This window comes from Macaca nemestrina, chromosome 5 (assembly GCF_043159975.1).
Source record: "Macaca nemestrina isolate mMacNem1 chromosome 5, mMacNem.hap1, whole genome shotgun sequence".
Classification (NCBI taxonomy): domain Eukaryota; kingdom Metazoa; phylum Chordata; class Mammalia; order Primates; family Cercopithecidae; genus Macaca; species Macaca nemestrina.
The window spans coordinates 31,433,600-31,453,052 of NC_092129.1; the positions used below are offsets into that span (position 1 = coordinate 31,433,600).

Consider the following 19,453-nt stretch of genomic DNA (forward strand, 5'->3'; position numbering starts at 1 on the left):
ACCTGAGGTCAAGAGTGCGAGACCAGCCTGTTCAACATGGTGAAACCCTGTCTCTACTAAAAATACAAAAACTAGTCGGGCATCGTGGCTGGTACTTGTAATCCCAGCCACTTGGGAGGCTGAGACAGGAGAATGGTTTGAACCTGGCAGACAGAGGTTGCAGTGATCACGCCACTGCACTCTAGCCTGGGTGACAGAGTAAGATTCCATCTCCAAAAAAAAAAAAAAAAAAAAAAAAGAAAGAAAGAAAACGTATGCATGGGAACACAGAATCAAATTCCAAACCTGTCATCAATACATTTTTTAAGCTATTTTTTGTAGACCATACACTTTGTAAACTGCACACTGTATGAGCATTTGTAGTGTATGCTCTGGTTATTCTCAGATTTATGACTTTTTCCAGCTTAATTATTAATAGCACCTTTTTCATTTTCAAAAGTGTCTTGGTGAGGACAGTAAAGTAGATTATTGCCATAGTATCAGGGAAGAAAGTTAAAGTATCTTTGAAATGAATGAGCAGGAAGATTGGGGTAGAAAAAATAGAAATTTTGCTCAAGACAATTTAAAAGAAATTTCATGGTTCTGTTTGATAAATACTAAGAAATTAAAATAAAGAAGCATGGATTCTAGAAAATTCCATGTTTTAAGAAAATATTAAAGTGATATCATTTTGGGGCAAGTTAAAGTTCAGTAATAGTGATCTAGTTTGTAATTCTTAGAACCATTGTTCTTTAACAGACTCTATCATAGCCTAGGAAGCTATGTTAGAACACTCCATGGAGTAATTGTCTAAATATCATGTCTCTTTTTGTTTGTTTGTTTTATTAAGATGGAATTGTTATTCATGTTTGTGACATAGAATGAAAATCAAAATTTTTATTTGCTCTTTTTTCCCAAATATCATCACTTGTTTTATGGAAGATTATGGCTTTACATAGCCACTTATAAAGCAAATGTGGTTGTATCTCATACCACAGAACCAGTAGAAAAAAAGCTTTATCTTTTAAAGTCTTTGGTTAAGGTCAACGATCTAATTATATAGTAATTAACACAGATAAATTTATAACTTAAAAGACAATTAATATATGTGTCATTAATTACGTTCTCCTGTGAATTTTAGGCAGAATTTGGCCTGTTGTTGAAATGTTCACATTATAGTGACTAACTGATCGTAGTTTACCTGGAGCATTCCTTGATCATCACAGTCCTTGATAAATTGCGATGATTGTTTACTATCAGACTATGACAAAAAGATCAATAAAGCATCTCAACGCTAAGTTTTCACAAAAATCCAAACTCTTGCTGATGTTCTAAAATATTACAGTGCATTTGTTCTTTGTTAATTTCTTATTTGCAGTTTGTCATAAGCAGCATCAGAGCCAGAGGTGCCAAAAATCTTTACAAAAGGCCGTCCTCATGTAGTTCCAAGCCAGGTCCAGTAACAAAGAGCCAGAAATTTCCAGGCCAACTCTGAAGATTTAAAAGGTTCAGATAGTTCGGATAAGCTCTGGACAAGCAGCCAAATTCTGGAAGCATATCTGAATTTCCTCCAAATCTACAAACCTTTTGAGGTTTGCTTCTCCTTATTCCAAAGCCACTGCAATAGCGACAGCCTCTTCACAACTTTGCATGAGCAATAATGAGCATGAGATTATTGGAGGCGCCAAGTCACGCCATCCCCTCATTGTTTGGATAATAAAGTTCAGAAGTACTGAGGATAATCTCACTAGAGAGACAGAGACCAACTTTTACTTATCATTCTTGCATTCACTTCCTTTTTAGCTAATTAAACCTTAGTTCTTCACAGGAAATAAAATTTTGCAACCTTCATAATAGTTTGGCTTGGTAATATTGTATATATCTTTCCCGGTTTGTCTGGAAAAACAGGAAAAGAGAGGTGCCAGTGCGAAGACCCAGAATAGTAAATTATCTTGTAAATTAGCAGATTTTTCATTTGCACGTGGCCAGGGCTGGCTGTGCCACTGGGTCAACAAGGATGCCTGCCCTGGACCTCTGTCTGGAAGGCTTTGAGGGAAGGGGAGGATACAGGAGGCATGATGGAAGATGGGGGAGAATTTTCAGAACTACAAGTCAGCCATCTCTATGTGTGCCCTACAAGCTTCTTGATGTGGCCATACATAAGCCTCTTAATGGGCCAGTTAAGAGGCTGCAGCATGCACTGTATAAGGAGGAGGGGAACAATAAGGCAAACGCGTTTTCAGGTTTTAGTCATACTGAAGGCATATGGGAGTTGTCTGTTTTCTATCACCTTCATGGAGAAGCTGACTTCATGTTCACATGTAACCCCAACTTACTGTTTCTTGTCCCCTCAAAGCATAATGAGGAAGAGGCAAGAAGACAGATGTTATGGGGCCAGGATCTTCCTGGATGTGACATGTGGCATTATGAGCTCTATTTCAAAAACAATCTGCAAAAGTTATTCTTTCTAACATATTTCTGAAGAAAGGTGAGGAGTGGAGAAAGTAGAGAAAGCTTGATTTATAGACACAATTTCATACAATTAACACATTTAATCTCTCACTTGGAATTTTACATATGGAATCCAGTAAAAATTGACAAATGTTCATACAAGATAACAAACTGCCAAGTAATGTGCTAGTTCAACAGATTTGGTGGAATAAAGAGGTAGAATAAATATGCTAAAATTAGAAAGGAACTCAGCTGGAATGACTACATTTTTATTCGTATACTTCGGAAAATCCTGTGATTCTCCCATCCCCAATGGTTATACTATTCAATAATAAAGATTTATTGTAAGTATTTTGCCTACCATGTGGCTAAAACCATTTTGGTTTTTATTAGTAGTATTTGAGCTTAGAAACAATGGCATCTCAAATATAAGAAAACCCTCTTATTTTGTGTAATAATGAAAAAGTATTAAGTCAGCTTACTGTAAATTGAATAACAGATTGCTATTTGAAAGACCCTTTTAGAAAAGTCTGTTATAAACTCAAGGCCTCTTTTGTGGCATACCAAATTACTTCCTCTTTTTTCTCTTTTTTTGATAAATCTAAACTTTTGTGTATTGGATTTATAAAGAAAGAACCATATTTTAGATCAGCATAAGATATAGACACTCAGGAAACAAAATCATCTGTTGTCACCGCAAAAGAAAAAAAGGCATTCGTTTAAGAATTTAGGCTTAAAATAGTGCTTAAAACCACAAAATAATATTATTTTTGAATAAGAATATGGAATAATTTAGATACCTGAAAGGACTCTGTAACACATCAACAAAATTCATGAACCTGTAGAAGAGAACAGACCATGAGATAATAAACATCAACGTTGGAAGGATAATTGAAGTCAGATTAACCTAATGTACTTCAATGACTACACTAACTAAAAATGAAACATAGTTGCATTTTAGTGGTGTTAAATGAGCAATTGCTATTCTTAGAAAATTAGGTTTTTTAACAAACATACATACTCATGGGTCGTAGGTTGCATGAACTAACCGGTATGTTTTTAATATGAATAGCAATTGTAGCTGGGCTACTTCCGGTAGAAAGTACTCTGCTTTCTCTGAGTGGCAGAGGAAGCACGAAAGGAAGATCTTAACTCCAATTAAGATTTTTCTTTTTGCAATTAACAATAGACCAAGTGTTTGGTAATGGGGGTTAAAGTGGGGCTGGGTGTTATAGGCCCCCTTCAAACTATATCCCCTTTGGTTAAAAGTATCTAATAATGGTGATGGTGGTTGCTGAAAACAATAAAATGTAAATGTGCCCATTCAGTTTCCTCATCTCCCTGTTAGTTAGATGTGCCAGGTTACTACTCTGGCCCCTCACACTGCTCTGAACCCCTCAGGCAGTGAGTCACAAGATGGGGCACGCCAGAGACTCACACCTCTTACTAAATTTCTGTTTTCTCCATGCAATTGGTAATTGGGATAATTACCAATTACTAATTTCAGATAAAGTGTTAAAAGCTAATAATGGGTGCTCTTTTGAAGATTATTTCCTATAACAGTCATGTGGTGGGGAAGACATTTTGGGCTAGAAGAAGAGGAACAGGAAGAAAAAGGTGGGGGACAGGAGAGGTTTTTCTTCCCCTTAACACATGATGTGGATAAGGCTGACTGTGTTCACATCATTGAATGTTGGAGCTGAAGGAAACTGAGGTGTTACGTAGTTTAACCTTTTCATTTTAGAGTTGATGAAACTGAGGCTTGGAGATGTTAAGCAGTTTTGCGGTTGAACAGGAATGAGACCCACGCCTCCTGAAACACATTCCAGTGCACTATACAGGTCATTTGTGCTGTTTTTTTTTCTTTTTCAAAGCCATAATTTTCAGTAAAATTTTATCCCGGTCAGATTCTTCATACGATTTTTGACAAATCCAGATTGCTGGGAACATTCAGTGAAGACATACTTATTATTACATAATCTTTAATATAAAAGTATACTTCCCTGGATTTTGTTTGCTCTACCCTATGGTAACACCATTACAGAACATTATTTGGTTAGCAAGTAGTTATATGTATTGTTTACAAAAACATATTTTTAAAAATAAAATAATTTTTATTACGATTATATGATTATTATATGTATTCTATATATGATTAAATATTTTGAGTGTATTATATATGATTATAATTATATGGTTTTATGTTATCCCTTTGAATTATGTTTCTTATAAAAATCAGTGGGTATATATTAAAATATATTTTTAGCATAATGAACCATCAGTGCATATAAGTATAAAGTAAGATCTCTCTTTCACTCTCTTGTTCTTTCTCTTACCCCAGACTATTGAAAGTTTGTTCAGCTGTTTTTGATGTCTTCAGCTACTCTTTCTAGCCATCTGTTGATATTTTTTTTCTTTTATAAAAATAGACTGAACCTGTACACATAGCATTTGGGTAAAATAATTATTTTGACTTTATGTTGATTACATGTGAAGAGAATTTAGGCTTCAAATTTAATAAGCATATCAGGAATATTCATTCTCAGCAACCACCAGACAATGGTGTGAATTTCGTATGACTGTTTTCTTTACCCTTTCTGTGCAGACAGCATTATTCACTATAAGCACCATTAAAGAACCAAGTGTCAATGAACCCAGCCGTGAACTGACAGTTACTTAAACAGCACATGATCCAAAGCTGTTTGAGGAATGCCAAATGTGTCTTTCTTCAACAAGTTCATTTCATCCAAGGGAAAACATCATTTCATTTAAAGATTTATATTTATGAACATGTTATGAACGTTCTGGATGTTCCCTGTAATGTTTTATGAAAGATACAGATGCATTTCCAAGAATCATGAAGCAAGCCGGCTGGCCACGGAGACAGTTTGGACCTTAGTGGGCAGATCCAAGGGATGGAAGGAGTTGGCTGAGCCCTGGAGAGAGATTATACTCACTTGGCAGTGGTTCTGCTGATCTTCCACCTGACAGTGCTCCATGGCGCTCCCCTTTGTTCTGATTGCTTCCTCTCAACTCCCCCACATGGGCAGTGGGAAGAGACCAGCTGTTTGGGAAAATAATCAGGAAAATTATTTCTAGGAGCCCTTCCCAAGAGACCAGGTTGAAGGCCAACCACCTGAACAGGTTGTTAGCCAAGAAGTACTTCTCCTACTCTCTGGTGACCTGCTCTCTGGAGCTGGTTAAGAGGAGAAGGCCAAGAACAGCAGAAGGCTGTCCCACGGAGAGGGAGAGAGAGAAGCTGAAAGACAATGCAAGCATCTACAACAAATTTCCCTCTTTTCTTAGGGTCTGTATAGTTATTTATCATTCCAGTAGAAATAGATATGCTGTCATTGGGACTTTTCTCCTAATTTTAATTTTTAAATATTTTCTTCCATTTCTTCGTTTGATTGACTTGCTGGGCTTAGCATGTGGCTAAGTAAACAGGATAAATAACTAATTCCCTGGAAGAATCTATCAGCATTTCCCAGAAAAGATCTTTGTATTTATATGGCTGGAGCCTGTATCCTAGACTTGGCCAACTGTATCCAAAGTCATATGGTTGGTTAGAAGAGTACCAAGGAAAAGATGGTGAAAGTCACTGCCCATCCTGGAGAAAGCAACTTAGTATGTATCTTCCTGATGGCAGGTGACTTAGCTTGTTTTCCCCAGAAAGCAGAGCCTGAGGCAAGGGCTTTGATGTAGGTGGCTTATTTTGGCAAACAATCTAAAGGGATGATATGGGGGAACTGGGAAAAGTGAGTCAGGGAAGGAGGGAAAGACAAATTAGACCTGTTAATGAGCTTATCACTCCTGGGAGTCTATCCTGTTGGGAATCTTCTGAAGAACCTTGTAGAACGTCCTCAAAGTTGCCAGAGGAGCTGAAAGAGGGCACATTTACTCACCACTTTCATACCCCAAGATCAAGGTTTGTGCCATGGGATTTTAACTCCCTCATACTTTCAGATTTACCTGTGTAATCATGGCTGAGGGGTTCAGTAGGCAATCTTCTTAGCAGTAAATTGGATATAGCCTGGGATATACCAGAGGCCTGGAATAGAGCATGAGATATAGGTGGTGCTGCTGAGGCAGGTGCTGTCAGAGTACACTGACACTAGATGCTTAGACATGTCTGGCATATAAAAGTACACCCAGTGACTGTGAGGTCTGGTATAGGAAGTGTCCAAACAATGGGCTTCTGCATTGTCCAGTGGGAGTATGTCAACTCTTACTGCTGCATACCTTCTCTTCTCTTCTCTTCTCTTCTCTTCTCTTCTCTTCTCTTCTCTTCTCTTCTCTTCTCTTCTCTTCTCTTCTCTTCTCTTCTCTTCTTCTCAGTTCCATATGTAATGCCTTCTACCCCTACATTTTACTGTCACTCTCAAATTATGACCTTGCTTTTGAATTTTACTTAGAAAATACAATTAATCAAAACACACTCCTCATCTTTCCACCACCAAATCTATGGTCTTATAAGCACCAGTACTTTCATACTGGGCCTTATTTCTGTTACAATGGACGAGTTTCTGTGCTCTTATCCTAAGCCAAACTCTTCATTTGTGCACTAGATCCCCTCCCCTCTCACTTACTAAAGGTCTTCACTCTTATGCTCTCTTTCTCTCTCTGCATCATGAACTTTTCCTTCTTTACTGGGTCATAAAGCATATGTACATGCTGTAATGTTTCCAATCTTGATAATAAAACAATTCTCTCATATCTTCATGCCTCCATCTAGCTAATGGCCTATTTCTCTGCAGTCCTTTGAAACAAACTCCTCTAAAACCTTACTTTTACTTTGTGTTCACACTCCTTCACCTCACATTTTCTCTTGAATATATTGCTGACCCAGTTTTTATTCCTTGCACTATATTATAATCAATCTTGTCAAGGTTGCTAATCCCCAATTTACTAAATCTAACGGTCAGTTTTCAATCTTTTCTTCCTTGACTTCTAGATAATATTTGACCTAGTGAATCCACATGGTTGATCTGTCCATTTTTGAAATGCTTTTTTCTCTTAGCTTTTGGAGCTGTAGATGTTGCAGATTTGATATTGGAATACTCATGGCTCACTCTTCAGATAACTAAATTTTCTTTACAATCATCCAGACCCACAGTTTTAAATGCCACATATATGCTACTGGTTCCTAAATTCCTAAATTTATATTTTCTGTTTCGAATTCTCATCTGGGCCACTCTCTTATATAATCAACTGTCTACTCGATGTGTCCACTTGGCTATCTAATAGCTGTCTCGACAATTGAGCCCTTGAATTCCTACTCTAACAAATGTCAATGTTCCCAGCCTTTATACAAAAGCTCCACTGTTCACCAGGTGCTTAGGTTGAAAACCTAGGGGACATTCTTGATTCCTCTCTGCAATAGCCTCAAAACTTATCTATGTTCTTATTTTTGCCAATCATTGGTACATTCTCCTCTATGGAGCCAGAGAAAACTTCTAAAAGTATAATTCAATGCATGTTACTTTCTGCTGTAAACTATCCCATGGCTTCCCAGCTCATTCAGATAAAATGTGTAAGCCTGCAAGGTTGTGCACGATCTGGTCTCTGGATAACTCTTCAGTGTTATCTCCCGTATATTCTGCCTTACTACACTTCAACTCTGCTGGCCTGTTTGCTATCTCTTTAACATGCCGTGCTCGATCTTGCCCCAGTTCTTCTGTATTTGCGGTTCCTTCCCTCTGGAATGCTATTTTCTCAGATTTTCACCCAGTTAGCTCCCTTACTTCAGTCACGTCTTTGCTCAAATAAAATCTTTTTTCAGAGGTTTTTCCTAAACAGTTTTACTAGAATCCCACGTGTACCCACCTCTAGTTATGTTTTACCCAACTCTTTTACAAGTCTTTATTTTATCGTGGTACTTATTACTTTCTGATATATGTTTTTGTTTATTTGTTTACTCTCTGTCTCCATCGTTGAAAGGTAAACTACATGAGGCTATCAAAGCTGGGCATTGTATTAGTCACAACTAATGTTCAATGTAGCGACATGGTCAATATCTACCGTGATGTTTAGGACATAGGAGGAACTCAGTAAAATCCACTGAATGAAAGAACAAATAAAGAGAGAGCTTAATTAGAATTATGGCTGCCACGTTATCATAGATAGTCACTTATTTGAGGCAATAAACATACTCAGAATTTTCCTTAAATAAAAACCCATCCATTTGATGGAAATATACACATTTCTATAATATAGAAAAAAGAAAATATAAAGTTGCATAAAATTTAAATGTATTAGAAATTTTTTTTTTTATTTTCTAATATATTATATGCAGTTAAAAAGCAACCAGGCCTGGTGGCTCATGCTAGTAATCCCAGCACTTTGGGAGGCTAAGGTGGGCAGATCATCTGAGGTCAAGAGTTCGAGACCAGTCTGGCCAACACGGTGAAATCCTGTCCCTCTGAAAAATACAAAACTTAGCTGGGCGTTTAGTGGGCACCTGTAATTCCAGCTACTTTGGAGGGTGAGGCATGAGAATTGGTTGAACCCAGGAGGCAGAGGTTGCAGTGAGCCAAGATAGCACCCCACTGCCCTCCAGCCTGGGTGACAGACAGAGACTCCATCTCAAAAAAAAAAAAAAAAAAAAAGCAATCATAAACATTTTTGAAGAGTCCTGTGAAAGATAGAGATTAATTAGACCTCTGTTCTTGAGTCACCTGAAATCTTATATACAAACTAGAGCAATGGTTTCTCAAAGTTCATATCTCAACCAGCAGCACTGGCTTCTCTTTCAGCCTCTTCCGTCCATCTAGGCTTTGTGAAAAATACTCTTAGACCACCATGCCTGCTCAAGATCTTTCATTTATCTGCTCCCTTCTCGATGCCTGAGAACCCTTGACTGGTCTTTTTATCACTGAAATGATAAGATTCAAGATCCCAGTGAATTGATAGGGGAAGAGAAATCAAGGCTTTTGGCTTGCTTTATTTTTAGGCCATCTAGACCAATTTAGCCTACCTAAAACGAACTTCCCCTGCTTGTATCCTGGCTTTTGAAAGTTCTCACTAAAACCTAGGTTAAACCCCTTATTTGGCATTATTCTCTGTATTCATCTTTCTTTCAGGGACTTAGTGGGAAGAACAACTAGATTGGCGTGCTTGCCATTCTCTACTTCTTTTTCCATAAGCATCTACTGGCACCCCATTTTGACAAATACTACATCTTATGATAGCCAGCTCCAACGTCACTATGACATAAGAAAGTAAAAACACTGGGAAAAAAAAGCAAACTATAAATTGACAGAAAGATGAAGAATTTCAATTCTTCCATTCATTCTTCATGTATTTGTTCATGTCTATATTGAATAAATATTTTTTGAGTCCTTACCGTGTATGAGGGACCATGCTAAGCTCTGACTATAGAGGATTGCACAGGACCATCACAGTCCCTGCCATTATGGAGCTTACATTATAGAAGAGGAGGCAGATAGTCAGGTAATTTCAAATTAGGATATTTATGCTCTCTAATTAATATACCATGAGCCTGACTTAAATGAATGGGAAATAATCATGAATAGAGGGATGTTATGAAGGGTAAAGAAGAACAGAGTCAAGGGAAATAGCAGGGACAATAGCCTTCCAGTGAAAAGGAGCAGAAAGAGGAACCAAGAACCTGGTGTGAGGAGAGCAAGGGAAGAAAGATCCATGATGAAGCAAGAGCCAAATGTGACAAGGCAGGTCCCTGCGGGCTGCTGGGTGTGTAGGGATTTGTGTTTTCTCCGAAGAGCCACCGGAAGTCATTCCAATAAACCTTAAAAATACTGTTTTGGTAACAATTATTAATGGAAGTAGAAATAAAATGGGATAGGTTAAGATGTATCTCAAAATGTCAGATATAGGTTATGGTGGTGATAGTACGAAAAGATAACAATTCGGCCGGGCGCGGTGGCTTACGCCTGTATTCCCAGCACTTTGGGAGACCGAGGCGGGCGGATCACGAGGTCAGGAGTTGGAGACCCACCTGGCAAACATGGTGAAACTCGTCTCTACTGAAAATACAAAAATTAGCCGGGCGTGGTGGCGGGCACCTGTCCCAGCTACTCGGGAGGCTGAGGCAGGAGAATCACCTGAACCCGGGAGGCCGAGCTTGCAGTGAGACGAGATAGCGCCACTGCTCTCCAGCCTGGGTGACACAGTGAGACTCCATCTCAAAAAAAAAAAAAAAAAAAAAACAAACAAACAAAAAGAAAAGATAACAATACTGTCTTAAAAAAAGGAACTTCCACTAGATTAAAATATATTTAAAGTTGAATTTGCCGTAAAATGCAAAGGATTCTTTTACCTTTCACTGCTTTGAAAGGGAAAGTGGTTTAGAGTCACAGACCTGAAACTGAAGTGACTAATAAATTGTGGGGATTAATTACTCACTGGAAAGAGAAAGTGACTAATAAATTGTGGGGATTAATTACTCACTGGAAAGAAAATGTGGTAAATGCAAACTTCTTTGGCTTCATAACAAAGCCACATTTCAACAACACATGGACAAACAATAGATAATGAAAATCTTCTTTTATATAACTCCTTCTCTTTTCTACATTATATAATAGTTTTCTACCTACACTAATTTCATGAAAAGGCCATTATAAACTTTGTATGAAAGTCTAAATGTATACATTAACTATATAATAAACATATGTACTATACCTTAACTTTTAACCTTGATTTTACTACTAATATACACAAATATTTACTGCACTTTTCTCTTTTTAGATAACTTTTTTAGAAGAAGCAGGTTTCAGTTACATTGAGGTGGGATATTAAAATTATTTTTGCAAATTTCTATCATAATTTGCATACTCAATTAAAATCTAAGCAGTAAATTTATTCCAATTTTTTTACCCATTCTCAGTGAACAAAAATGTTTTCTCAGTGTTGTATCTGTTGTTTTTTAATTTGAGTCACCTTTATGATAAGTACCAAATAACGAATAATTGCTTCCATAGACAGTTCCATTGCCTCAATAATTCTGAGAGCTTGAGATAATTTCCAAGCAAGACTATTGGGGTGTGAACCCTGAATATCTCAGACCGGTCTCAGTTAATTTAGAAAATTTATTTTGCCAAGGTTGAGGACACACACCCATGACACAGCCTCAGGAGGTCCTGACAACATGTGCCCAAGGTGGTCAGAGCAGTTTAATTTTAAACATTTTAGGGAGACGTGAGACATCAATAATATATGTAGGATGAACATGGGTTTGGTCTGGAAAGGCAAGGAGGGGGCTTCCAGGTCATAGGTAGATAAGAGACAAATGGTTGCATTCTTTTGAGTTTATGATTAGCCTCTCCAAAGGAGGCAATCAGATATGCATTTATCTCAGTGAGCAGAGGGGTAACTTTGAATAGAATGGAAGGCAGGTTTGCCCTAAGCAATTCCCAGCTTGACTTTTCCCTTTAGCTTAGTGATTTGGGACCCCAAGATTTATTTTCCTTTCACTGGGGTTATTGGCCAGAAGGTAGATATGGCAAAATCAAGGCAGAAATTGAGTGAATGAAAAGTCAGCAAAGAAAAGCAGAGCTTATAGAAACCAGTAAAGAGAAAAGTAGATGGCAAAAGTTAAAAGCAGGTGGTAAAATATAAGGCATAAAATGATCATTAAGGAGATAGTCAGAATCACAGAATCACAATACCAGAAACAAAAGGGTCTTAAAAAGAACTTGATGCTGGCAACAAAAGCAAGTGTAAACAAGAGGAACTACATCAAATAAAAGTCTTCTGCACAGCAAGGGAAATAATCAACAAAATCAAAAGGCAGCCTATAGAATGGAAGAAAATATTTGCAAACCTTTATCTGATAAAGGGTTAATAACCAGGGTACATAAGAAATTCACCCAGCTCAAGAGCAAAAATAATACAACCTAATTTAAAAATGGGCAAAGGACCTTAATAGACATGCTTCCAAAGAAGACATACAAATGGCCAACAAGTATATGAAAAGGTACTCAGTATTACTAATTATCAGGGAAGGGCATTTAAAAACCACAATCAGATATATTACCTCATAACTGTCAGGACAGCGATTACTAAAAAGGTAAGAAATACATGTTGGTGAGGATGTAGAGAAAAGGCACCCCTTGTACACTGTTGGTGGGAATGTAAATTGGTACAGCCATTATGGAAAACAATATGAAGATTTCTCAAAAAAATTAAAATAGAATTCAAATACAATCTAGCTATCACATTTTTGGGTTTATATGCAAAAAAAATGAAATCAGTATCCCAAAGAAAAATCCGCACTCCCATACTCACTGCAGCATTATTCGCAGTAGCTAAGACATGGAAACCAGAAACAACCTGTGTACACTGACAAATGAATTGATCAAGAAAATATGATACACACACACACGAACATATATTACTCAGCAACAAAAGGAGAAAATCCTGTTATTTGTGGCAACATGGATGAACCAGCAGGATATTCCACCAAGTGAAATAAGATAAGCTGGGCACAGAAAAACAAATACCACGTGATTTTGCTTACATGTGAAATCTAATAAAGTCAAATTCATAGAATCAGAAAGTAGAATGGTCATTGCCAGGCACAGGAGGCTAGGAGAAATGGGGAGATGTTGGTCAAAGAGCACAGACTTTCAGTTATAAGATGAATTTATGAGATGAATGAGTTCTGGCACTCTACAATGCACATAATGGTGACTGTTAAAAAAAAAAAAAGAACTCCATGCCTCTTCTAGTTGGCAAGACAGAGCAGGTGCCAAGACCCCTTGTAAACTCCACTCATGATGCCCTCTGAGGATCATGATGTTCTTTTCTTGCTTTTGGTCCAGGCAATCAAAACAGAAAACAGCAGACATTTAGAGCAATTGGTTAGGTAGTTAATTACACTCAAGGATGAGCTAGACTTCTCTGACCATAGGAATGGTCTAAATATCTCTTCATTTTCATATTGTTAAATCACTATGATTGAAAAAGGAGCTAAACTCTTCCCATCCAAAGCAATAATAATATCAGTTTTCATTGGTCAAAAACCAATTCATCTCTTTTTTGTGGGTAATATAAAGAGGGACATTTCATCTTGAAATTATTTTGGCCGTACTCTACTTTGTTCTTTGCAATAAAAGAGGAATTTACTCTGATTTTGAAGCTTCGCCTTACCCCCAATCTCTTCTGATTTAGCTACAATTAAAATTCTAGCCAGCTGCCCACTGTATTATTACCCATCCAGTGCTGCAATCTTTTTGGTTTTTGCAAAGACTTTGCCTTGATGTGGTCTTCAGGATGTCACAAGTGTCTAGCTTAATACATTTGATGACATTTGTAAACAATATAATTCAGTAAAAATGGTTCAACTGTGCTTTTCATAAGATTACTTTATGAGCTTCTTATTTCCCTGACAGAGCTCTTGTGGGCTTTTTCCTCTCTGCCTGTTTATTCTCTCATTGAAAGGAATGGAGGCATAATCAGTCAATATTGGACTTCTTTCTTAGAAATTAAAGCATTAAGGTATTTAAGTTTTGCCATATGTGTGACATAAGATAACTATAAGAGAGTCTGTAAGGTTCTGCTGGGCCTCGCAATTTCTAGCAATTGGGACGCTGCTCTGTACTTGATCTGGGGACCACATAATCTGATGAACAATAATATACTAATTTTGGGACTCTCTTCTCAGTCAAACCATGGATGGCCTCAGACTTTATTCCAAGCATTTTTTCTGTATCTTATTCTAGGAAGTTTTAGATTAGCTAAAAATATGTGTAAACAGCTTTGAAGATTTTTTTTCTGTAATTAGTGTGATTTTTTGCACTCTCTGTTCCCCTCCTTAAAGATAATAAGTCTGTTGAGATCTGTGAGTTGTTAGGAGATAATCTTGTTCATAGTTTTTTCATGTCATTTTCAAAAGAAGTCTTAAACCAAAAAATGACCTATAATAACTATGTAGGTAGAGTATTTCTTACACGTGGATTTCATGGAAAAACCATCTATACCATACTCTTCATTTATGAAATATTTAAATTGCTTAATGCTTTTTTGTTTTATTTTTTATTTTTTTAAGAAACTAAATGAATCTTTTTAGAGCTATTTTAGGAGCATCTCCTGTTTACTTGGTACTTTATCTATCAACGCATACCTACAGTGTTTGTATGTTTTAGGATAATATCTCATTATTTCTCAACCTTCAGAAATTTATGGTTAGAGAAATGAGTAAGCTATGGTACTTTTATGTGAATATGCAGTATGCAAGCAACAGTGAATTTAAGAAGCACCTTCCCTTTTAGAATTTAACTAAAGTGCGCTTTGCTTTTCTGCTTTCTGGCATGTTGATTGACCCAATTAATTTTTGAAAGTGTGAGGTCCTAACAGCAGGGATTAAATCAGTCATTCTCAAACTAAATCTTAGAGTCAGGGTCTTTTATTTTGTTTTGGGGGGGAAGAAAAGAAAGGGCCTGGGAATGAAATCCACGTTGCTCTGGGGATGTTTTTTTCCCTGAAACAATTCCACATAAGCCTACTTTATTAAAACACACACACACACACACACACACACACACACACACACACACACACACTCACCTCTGGTTTAATTGCCACTAAAATACTCATCTAGAGACTCAGGAGTGGGTGGTATTAAGGGTTACTGGACCTCCAGGGAATCGCAGCAAAGAGTTAACATGGCACATTACCTAATGTGACTGAGTGTTACCTTCTCCTCGCTCATCACACTTTCTTTCCCCTTCCTCCACTGTGCCTCTGACACGAGACCACTATGTTCCCCCAGAGTTTCCTTCAACAGTTCCTTAAGGCTCCACGTTTCCAAGTTTCTCGAGAAAAAATGATTTTCCATATTCTTTATTTCCTATAATGAATCTGACCAAAGCATTCTTTAATCATCTGCTGGAACTTCTTATGGGACCACGCAGAACCTCTCTCCTGACATCTTACCTGTGATTTGTCCTCCTGCCATTCTCTGAGGTAATCTACTAATCTGATTTCTCCTTGGCCTATTTCTTTTTTGTTTCTACCTTTTTCCTAAGGTCTTTCCTTTGCTAGAGTGACTTTGTCTTCCTAGTTTGTCATCTGTTATACTGACACTATGCAGGGAACCAGGGCCATGTAAAGCAGCAAAATAAACATGCTAAGATAGGAATCATGTATGGACACAGCCTGGGTGACTGGAGAGATGCCCAAAACTGGGTTATATTGCCAAGACAAAGCTGGGAGAAGTCCAGTGCGGACTCAAACCCAGTAAGGAGTCCAGAACCGGAAGATATACAGGTATCAGGATCCTAGATAAAGGTAAGGCAGGAAGTCAAATCAATAGCCACGAGATGTCACACCAAAGTAGCACAGAGACTCAAATGATGACTGCCTCAGACAGGAAACCTTGTTGCATATGAGCCAATCTCAGGCTATGGCCCTGCAAGGGTCTGCCAGTGTGCATAAATGAGCCATGTTAGAGAGCTGGCAAATTGCTTAATGGGACTAAAAATGGGAATGTGGTTCTGTATCCTTGTTCCATACTGCCCTACTTACAAGTATTCCCAACTCATCGAAATGGATAAAACCCACAATCCTGTTTTCACTCAACACCCTGCCAGTAACAGTTGCCTTCCTGTCTAAATATGATGGAAATGTGTTATATATTTAAGCTTATGTCATCAATTTCAATATTTCTGTATTTCCTGTAGACTTTTCTCCAGTGGGGAAAATATTTTTTAAGAGAACTCTTTCTAAACGAATTTTATAGCATGTAGACCAGAGATGGCAAAATAGGTTATATGCTTAGAACCGCCTCTGGGGATCCCACCTCTGGCAGCTATTATTTTAATCAGGGCACAATTTCTGCTGAGTCCAGGCTTTACCTCAACCTTCTCAACAGAGCTCTCCAGGAAGCAACAATCAATTTGACTAAACTGGGAGTGGGGTTGACACATTTACCTTCCTGACCCATCCTTTGGCAACAGCTGGGGAAATGAAATGTTCTTGATGGTGATGTTGGCCTAAAAGTTGGGAGGAAATTGCCCTACTTCTTTACTGAAAGTATGGCCAGATTAACTGCAGAAAGTAAAAATATCAATATAGACATTTTTAGCTTGGCTTTGAAAATGGGCACCATTGCTTCTCTGCAACAGGTACAAAGAACTCAGGTGTGAATCTTTCCAATGAATTAAGTCTTGGCAAGAAAATTTCTTGCTCTTTCTCTCTCCCTGTCTAAGTGGGGAAGTATTTAATTCTCCTTGCAAACACAGTCCCAGCTTTCAACTTCACAGGACTGCCTACTGTGTTGAATTATATTCAAAGGTTTATCTACCATAGACCCCTGACCCCTAGGGACCGGGCTAAGACTATTCATGTTGTCTAGAACTATAGGTCAGATTGAAACCTGTATCTCTGGCAAAAAGCCAATACTTCACTCACCACATCACTCAACTTTTCTCCTCAAGTTATATAATTACAATACAAGTACCCAGCCTGACATTTCAGTCTGAATATCAGTGGACATAAAAATTCAATCTAGGCATATGACAGACAAAGCACTACCAATTTTTACTTTTTAAAATGCAGGGACTGGGATAAAGTAGAGAATAGACTATTACAATTGACTATACTGACTTAGTAGAGTTAAGTCACCGTAAACCATAAGGAATGGAACACCTGAGCAAGTAAATTTGGAACCAGCATGTAAATTTGGAGAGCATGTATGCATATGTGTGCATGTATGCATACATGTGCAACTATTATTTGTGTGCGTTAGCAGTGGCTTAAAGAGGTTAGAATAGGGGCAGACTGAGGAGGTCCATTCAGTTACAGGGTTTCACGTGAATGCCTCATTATTTTGCTACCATATCTTCCTGTAGGTGGCAGCACTAACAAGGCTGGGGTCAGAGAAGAAAGGTTTAGCTTCAGATTCTGAAGAGGAATTGTTAGTAACATGAGTACAGAAAGAAATTAAAACTTGTGCTTTTCCTTTTTAATTAACTATAGATGCTGAAAGTCTTCCAGTAGCCAACCTGTTACTCAAATGAACACACACACAGCCATCTCATTTAAAGAAAACAGACCAACATTGGATAACTTGGCATCATCAATCACACTAGAGAGACTTAGAATGTTTCATGTTCTGTGTGTGGGAGAGAATGAACACTTTTTGTTCGGCTTGAAGTATCATTTCTCATAGATAAACCTAGAGGAGAAATTTAACCCAGAACTTTTATTTCAGTGAACACTAAAAAATGTTAGTTATGGCAAAGTTAGTAGCTGGAGTTAGACTCTCAGACCCTGTTTTTGAGGAACAAGCATAATTTCATATGTTATTATTATCTTATTATTCAGCAATTAATAGATTACTAAAATGGTAATGAAGATAACAAAATAAAAATTTCAGCCAATTAGCCAATAACAAATAAATACCCAGATTTTATAATGAATTTAGTAGAGATTGTCTGTTGATATTTTTAAAAAAAGAATACTAAAAGTGAGTGTATTGTGAATTTGAGTTTACAAGCTTTAATTATTACTAATCATAAAATTATAAATCTATGATCCTAGCTATGAAATTGATTTAATGTTTTACAATCTATTCTCCTATGCAATCCCTAATTTTAAATTCTGTTTTAGGGTTTGTTAGATTTCCTCACATAGACAGTAAGCTCCTGAATATCTACATAGGTTCTTGTTGTACATCAGCAGCACTATCAGCTTTTGAACAGTCACTATGTAAAATTCACTTTATCCTAATCCTCCCAACAAATGGAAGGGGTGGTACTACTTTCTTCATCTTTCACACTGAAAAAGCTAAAGACGAGGAAAGTTAAGAAACTAGTCCAACTGCATGTAAAAACTAAGGGCCAGGACTAAGGTGTGAATTCTGGTGTTTAGAGGCAACACTCATTTTACTTACTCTCATTCCCCTGCTTATTGGTAGTTCCCACAGCCAAAGTAAATTACACATAGTAGGTGCTGAACCAAGCTGAAGGATTCTATTATTTTAGAATGCCATTACCCTACATGATTCTGGTTAATTCAGCAGTTGCCCATTATCTATGCTCAAATTAATGAAGTAGTTTTCTGTTCGTAGGGATGGGGGAAGTAACTACTTCCTTGTCAAATTACCAAAGCACTAATAATATTTTTTTATTATTAAAAAGAGACTTTCTAAGAGGAAGGTATAAAATCTGTCATCATTTGCATTGAAAAGTAAAAAATTCCTTTGCAAAATTTATACTCGTATTTTTATTATTAAATTGGTATTGCTGTATTTAATTTGGGGGGCCATTTTTTTCATCTTGTAAATGGGAGTTCTGTATTGCTCAGGATTATTCAGAGGAATTTGCTTTTCATGTTAGCTGACTAATCACTCTCTGTCCTCCACCAAATAAAGAAATTCCTTGGATTTCCACATGTCACTCTTTCTAGAACAACAACAACAATAAAAACCAGACTATATACTACATATGAGCTATGTTGATATGTATTCAATCTGTAAGAATTTTAGTCTGAATACCCTCAAAGAAAAGCATTTTTGTGGTATTTCTTCTGGAAATCCCTCAAGAACAAGCAATGTGGTAATATTTCTCGTTGAAATACTGCATTTTTCTTCCAGTGGTGGCAGAAGGAAAACATAAGAAAATTTTTTTCCTAAAAGGCATCTTTTCTCTCTCACAGTGTTTCTGAGGGGAAGCTGTGGAACCTGCTGGTGATAATGCCCATGAAAGGGGACTTAGCTCTCACAAGCGCTTTTGACCCATGAGTAATTAAAGTACTTTGCAAACATTCATCCTGCCAACACCTTTATGGGGTAGGTAAGTTATATACTCAAGGTCTAGTATTCACTCCAATTTTGTGACATTGAGAACAGCTACAGAACTGTCCACTGCTAAATAAGTTCTGCACCATAGAAGAAAGTTTATTTTTATTGTTCAGTCAGATGGGGAGCTAACCTACTCTATGGCAAGTGCAGTGTTAGGCACTTGAACTATGTGAATTGATTTACACCTCAAAACACCCTTGAAAAAATTTATTGTTATCTCCATCTTACACAGGGGTCAAA

General features: G+C 37.3%; 1 long non-coding RNA gene across 1 annotated transcript in view; it reads left to right on the top strand.

The window, feature by feature from the left end:
- The window catches only part of LOC105465562 (uncharacterized), an 87,554-nt gene extending 68,439 nt beyond the window's left edge, over positions 1 to 19,115 (top strand). Inside the window, exon 4 of the long non-coding RNA XR_011623043.1 lies at positions 19,069 to 19,115. This is a non-coding gene — a long non-coding RNA (uncharacterized lncRNA). The remainder of the gene's footprint in view (positions 1 to 19,068) is intronic.
- Positions 19,116 to 19,453: the final 338 nt, after the last annotated feature.